Source organism: Catharus ustulatus, chromosome 3 (assembly GCF_009819885.2).
Source record: "Catharus ustulatus isolate bCatUst1 chromosome 3, bCatUst1.pri.v2, whole genome shotgun sequence".
NCBI lineage: Eukaryota > Metazoa > Chordata > Aves > Passeriformes > Turdidae > Catharus > Catharus ustulatus.
In genome coordinates this window covers 8,717,391-8,723,790 of record NC_046223.1, presented here as the reverse complement: position 1 = coordinate 8,723,790, position 6,400 = coordinate 8,717,391, and the positions used below count along the sequence as shown (strand labels likewise).

Here is a 6,400-nt window from a genome sequence, read left to right as displayed (position 1 = left end):
TGCAGATTGCCAGCGCTGGCGCCAGTCCCAGAGCAGTGCAGTGCCCAGGGCCATGCTGGCGATGCCAGCGCTGATGCCACCAACGCAGAGACGAGCACCAGTCCTGGCAGGGTCTATGATCGCGTTGGCACTGCCGATGCCGGTCCCGTTCCCGGTCCCAGGGCGGGGCAGAGCCGTGCCCGTCCTGTTCCCGGGTCCCACGCCGGTGCGCTTCCCAGTTCGCGGAGTGGCGGAGCGCTGCGGTGCCCAGCCGCATGTGCTGCCAGTCGGTGCCCGGCGCCGGTTGACGGTGGAGGCGGGGCGGGCCCGGGGCGGGCCCGGTTGGGCGGGGACGGCCCGCGGGTGATGTCAGGCTGATGCTGTCGGTGCGGCGCGCGGTGCATTGTGGGCGAATCCCGCCGCCCGCCGCGGCTCCGAGGGGGAGGATGCGCTCGGGGCCGGCCCGTCCCACAGCCGCAGCCGCAGCGCGCCGGGCCGGCGGCACCGCTCCTGACGAGCCACACTGAAGGGCGTGGGGCATGCGCTGCCTGCGCCGACCGCAGCGGGAGGCGCCGGCGGCGGCGGGGCCAGGTGAGCTGGGCCCGGCCCGGCCGGGCCGCGGCGGGCACGGGCGGAGAAAGGAGGGAGGGAGGGAAGGACCGTCCCGCTGGCGGCCTGCGAGATGCGGGACCGGGGACCGCACCGGGCCGGGCCGCTCCGGGGCTGCGCGCGAGGCACTGCGGGAGATGTAGTTTACCGCCCCACCCGGCGTCTCCAGCCGAAGGGAGAGAGTCCCGCGCGCGGGACTCGGGTTCCCAGCGTGCCCTCGGGGGTGGGCGAGCCAGCGGCGGAGTGACGGCCCCGTGCCACCAATGAGAAGGTGGGCCGGGTGGGGCGAACCAACTGCCGAGAGGGGCGGCGGGGAGTGGGGGGGCGGCGTGCCGGCAGCTGCAGTGCAGGGGCGGACGCGGCCACCTCCTCGGCGAGGGGAGGCGGGACGGCCCGAGGTGAGGGCAGGGCGGGGCGGGGTCGGGTCCCGGGCGGTGGCCACCCCTCGGCGCCGCTCATGCCCGGGCCGGGGGTCGCGGCGATGCCCGGGGGTGCCGCCGCGGGAGGGGCGCGCCGTGGCCTCGCTGCGCTGTGCACGGCAGCGGCGGGGGCGCCCCGAGCCCTGAGAGGCTCCGCCGGAGGGAGCGGCCCCGCAGGGTGGTACCGGGGACCGCCGGTGCCGGTGTCGGGCGGGGGCCGAGGTGCGAAGGCGCCCGCGGCCTTGTGCCGGGCCGGGCTCCAGGGAAACCCACGGAGGGTGTCGGCCACCTCAGGAGGTCGGTGCCGGCCGGGGCTGGGCACGGCATCGTGCCGGGTGCCTGCCCAGCCGCGTGTGGAAAGGCAGCCCGCTCCGGAGAGGTCTCTGGGGAGGCAGCGCTTCTGTCGCGGTGCGCTGGGATAACTCCGTCGTGTTCGGGTTTGAGGCAGCGGGCTGAGAGCTTTTCCTCTTTGGCGGGGTGGAAATGGTGCTCCTGTGTGCGTGGCCGTGTGCCCTAAGCTTTGAGGCTCCGAGTCTCCCGCTGTGGTGTCGGTGCTGCTCGTGGTGCCCAAGCTGACACTGCTGAATGTGTCCATAGTCATTGTGCTTTCCCTGCATTCCCGGAGAGGAGGTATCCGGTAACCTGGGTCTGACCACTGAGGGCTCTCGAGATGAACACCATGACCTTGACGTGCATCTAGGATTTAGCAGGGAACCAGAAGGCTGTAGGAAGCACTGGAGTGACACTGTCACTCTGACAGCTACTTGCGTGACAAGTTCAAGACCCACTCTGGGTTCTGAGAGGTGGGGACTTCAATACCTGTTGGTATCATGTTTCTGAGCAGTTCAAACCAAATCTATTTTGAATTTTCTTAGGCTTGCAAGGTGGTTTGAGTGATAGAAGGGAAGGTTTCCAAATTCTACCATTTCACATGGATTTCTTGTAGTGTCACTGAAAATGTTGCCGTTTAGCAACAAATTTCTCAGTGAGTCACAACCGAGGTTTTCAGCCTGGGGACTTTCTGTGAGTGGAGTTTAGCTTTGTGTTGTGTTATACCACAGGGTGCACTAATGCTCCCTCAGCAGCTCGTAGGTGCTGTGCCCATACAGGTGCTCTCACTAAAGCGTGTCAGGTCTGACTCAGGAGTGTCAGTGTGTCACCACATTTCAGTGTGCTGCCTTCTTTGGAGAGGATAAAGAGGGGCAGAATTGGAATGGTGTGTTCTGCCTGTTTTCCTTTGTGTGCTAGTAGTTATCATCCAGCTGTTAAGGAGCATCCTCGTGGTGATAGAGGTGGAATCAGAAACTTTTGAGATGCGGTGCTCATAAATGGTCTATGTGGTATTCAGTGCTGTTGCTGCTGTGTGCTTTTGCATGCTTTGTGATAATCTCATTCCTTCAGGAATAGGCTAAGTTCCTCTTCTCTGGCAAAATAAAACAGTGATCCTCAAGAGAAAAGTCAGATCCCTCTCAATGCTCTTGCTCCTCCAGAAAGGAGTGTCTCTCCTGCTGGGAAATCTATTCCATTGGCCCCCAGCACTGGTGCTAGTGAAGCAGTGCTCATGGCCCTTGTGTGGATTTCCTTCCTCTCCATCCCCAGTGTTTTTTGGGGAAGATGAGTGTATTTCTGTGCTGCAACAGGCAGCCTGAAGCTCTCCTCCAATGGACACAGCTGGCACTTGTCTTTCAAAGAAGGAATGATCAGATAGATCCAGGAAGAGCCAAATCCCTCTTTCTTCTATAACCTCAGTGTGGGAATCCCTTCATGCTGTTTCTTGCTCTCTCTTATGGAAAGATTGACACATCACTTTATGGTTTATCAGGTAGCACACTCCTCCCACATGGGTCTTGCTGTGGGCTCACCTCTTCAGTTGTGTCCTTTCAGTTTTTTGCCTTAGTCGTATCTATATGTGTATCAATGTGCATGGTCCAGAAAAAATACCTCAGGAGCGGTTCCTCATTCTGGGAAGCTCCTAGGTTAGATTTGTTTGCCAAAGCTCCATAGTGACCTTCCAGTAACATTGATTCACTTTGAAAACAGAGCAGAGGACAGAAAATAGGTCCTTATAGAGGAATAGATGTTTATAAAATCTTCAAGGACTTTGTAAACTTCCTTCATTTTTTAAGGCTTCGTTGGTATCTTCTACTCTGAGCATTGCAAGGCACAGCCAAATATGTGCTGGAGTGATTGTGGAAGCGTTTGCTAAAAAACTGGTTTAGCTCTGCTAGTTTACTGAGCAAGATACAGAGTGGACACAACCAGTGCTTCCCTCCCCATCTTCCATCAAAGATGACAAAAAAGTCAATATTCCTCTTCAAACATCATGAAATCCCTTAAATGTCGTTGTGGGACACAGTCCCATTGGAATAAATGTTAAGATTGCTTTGAGAGGGAGGAATAAGGAAGGCCAGCTGTGAGATCTCCCTCCCCAGTCCAGAGGAAGAGTGGGAGAATCTGTTTGGTATTTATTGAAGCTTTAGGAATGAGAGGTGAAGAAAATTATGTGGCTTTTATGTGGTGCATCTGAAAACTGAGACTCCCTTGCATGTGAGAGTTTTCCCAGCTGTAAACTGGACAGTGGCAATTCTTGTTGGTCAGCCCAATCCATAATCTTCTCCACAACAGTGCCCAGTGCCTGTGGATCTCACTGTTGAGAGCCACAGCAGTTATCCCCAAAAATATGGAAAATAATCTAGCAATAGCAAAGTGTCTTCAACATTAATGTATCAAGTGTTTTTTCACATGAACTTTTCTGGTTTTTTGGAGAATGTGGATACATCAATATATTAGACTTGATGGAGAAAATATAAAACTGCCGCAGTAGATTTCTTCATGGGATTCACAATCCTTTGGTCCCTTTTGGTCTTACCCAGTCCCTCTGTTGGGTCTCCACCACTCAAGAGCTGCACACATGGGAAAGATCTTTTTTTGTAGTTGGGAAGGAAGATGTTGACGGTGTGATGGACTGTAGAGCTAATCAAATAAGATGTGTTTGGGAACCCTTTCCTTTTGGTGTCAAGCTGTGTCATCTTTAATTTGGTGAGCAACATGAAAGGAACAAACTGGATCCTGGGCTGGCTCCAGCCAGATGGGTGCAATGGAGAGCAGAGAATGCCTGTGGGAACAGATTTCCTCTTAGGAGAAGTGAGGCATCTCAGCCCTTAGAAAGAGATCTGGTGTCAGCTGTGGCAGGTGGAAGTGGATTCCTCCCTGTCTGTGCAGCAGATGTTGTCAGGCCCACTGTCAGCCCAGGAGCTGCCTGGGTACAAAGCTTCGGTGGCCTCCCGGTCAGACAGGGAAAGACAAAGGGAGACATTGATGTCTGGTGAAAAGGTTTTGATTGCAGGATTATAAACTCAGCTGCTCAGGCCAAACCCCTGGATTGCTCCAGTCCTTTCTCTACCAGTGACCAAGAGATGATGCTCAAGGAAGGGCTAAGAAGATGGGCACACTGCTTGCCCTGGTTACACCCCTTATCACCTTGGTGATGCAGGATGCAGCTTTTCAGCCTTTTTATTTGTTGGCCTGAGTAATTTTCCATGTACACAAGGTGTGACCTGTGTGCTAAGAGCACTCTGTTGTGAAGCCTAGTTCTGCATTCCCTAATGTGTTTTCCTCTCTTTTAGCCAGTTACTGGTTTTAGAGAAACTTTAGTTTTATTCTGGAACATCCTAATTTCCAAGGCCTTTGGCCTGATACCATACATATCTATGTGCTTGTTGAGCCTTCCTAAAAGCACCTTGCCTATCCTAATAGATCTATAAATCAGGGCTTTTCCCTTCTGCCTGCCACTTAGTTTAATTTATATTCTTCAGTTTTCTAAACATGTTGTGGAAGACTGATTTTCCAGATCCTCCACAGGGCTCTTCGAAATAAACAGCAGCCAAAAATCCTTGGCATCTTCTTTCTGATCTTTCCTTCAGTCTTTCTATTTCTAATCCGTCCATCATTTAGCATTTGGCTGGGTGGCCTCTGGTCACATATGGGTAGAAAATATGTAGATTTTATCCATAAGAATTTACTTAATCTCTTTTACATCATGAGGAAAAAAACATCATCACTTGGAATAATTTGTACTGTTTTCTTCTTTTGCACACATCTTCTATTCTAAAAATCTTTTGTTGGCACAGCAAGTCAGAATTAAAATGAAGTCGAGGTTGCACTGGCCAAAGAATTTTCTCTTTCTTTCTTTCTTTCTTGCTTTCTTTCTTTCTTTCTTTGAAGGTGATAAATTTCTGTTTAACAAAGCAGAATTATTTGGAAGTTATATATAAAATTTAAAATTTCATCTTGGTAATATATCCTGATCTGCATGAGGAAACTAAAGTTCCCTATTGCCTCCTGTTTCCTAAAGGCACAGGCCATCTGTTCTCACATGGCAAATCACTGTTGCTGCTTTATTCTGGTCTGATGGTAGCTTTACTATTACATTTTTTTCCATTTAGCCTTGATACAAAATTATTTCTTTATCTCCTGTGAGTCTGTTTGTTTTGTAGCATGTAGTACTCTTTCTCCCCTGGAGTGACCTGGCCTTTTTCTGTGTACCTTTTCCATGGAGCACTGGAAAATGTGCCTGGGTAACTCTGTGTTCACCCTTGAATCCATTCATCCTTGTTCCCTACCATATCTCTGAAACATGTTGCATCTCTTTGGTTTTTTGGGTTCCATTTAAATACCTTGTAATCCTGAAACTGCTTTTTCTCTGTGTGCTTGTTTGTGTGTGTGATATTTCTTCTAAAATTCAGCCCATATTTTTCCTGAACTTGTAGTTTTTAGTGAGGAACTGCCTCCCAGCATCTGCTGTGCCACTCCTGTCCCTGACTGGTCTATAGCTTCTTGACATGCAGCTTGAATTCTTGGTACCTGTTCTGCTCACTGCAAGAAGGGTATGGTGTAGTTTTCACCTTCATGGAAGCATCAGCACAGTGCTTCTCTTGATTGGAAACTCTAATAAATTGTCTGGCTCGTTTCCCTCATTTAATGAAAGTTGCTTGTTTGCTTCCTGTAGTACCTCAGCCAGAGAATAGAAGTCACCTTTGTGGTGGCATTGTATTAGGAAGCTTAGACTTTGTGGTCTAATTATGTCTTGAATTATTTAGGCAGAATCTAGCTGTGTTTGACTTCTAAAATTTACTAGTTTAGGAGCTGTGCAAGTAATTCATTGAAACTAACTGGTTTCTTTAAATTTTGTTATCCTTGGGAAAACAAAAAAAAGGTTGGCCTCAGGCAGAGTTACTCTAGTATTTTTAAGCAGAAGGGACTGAATCCTGTGATTTCACAGAAGGCCAAGAGCTTCCTGCTGTGGAGACAAACGCAGAGCACAGCTTGACTGAAGCTGAAGTGGATCTGCTCCTCCATTGTGCTACCCCTTGCATTTGACTGACCCTACAGGT

At 51.0% G+C, this 6,400-nt stretch overlaps 1 protein-coding gene across 2 annotated transcripts in view; it reads left to right on the top strand.

Moving 5' to 3' along the window:
• The first annotated feature begins 463 nt into the window (after positions 1-463).
• The window catches only part of TTBK1 (tau tubulin kinase 1), a 107,615-nt gene continuing 101,678 nt past the window's right edge, over positions 464-6,400 (top strand). The window contains exon 1 of one of the 2 annotated variants that reach the window (XM_033055862.1): positions 464-570. The gene's annotated coding sequence lies outside the window, so the exon portion shown is untranslated. Of the gene's footprint in view, positions 571-904; positions 987-6,400 lie in introns of those variants that run through there. The other variant, XM_033055863.1, reaches the window with a different exon arrangement.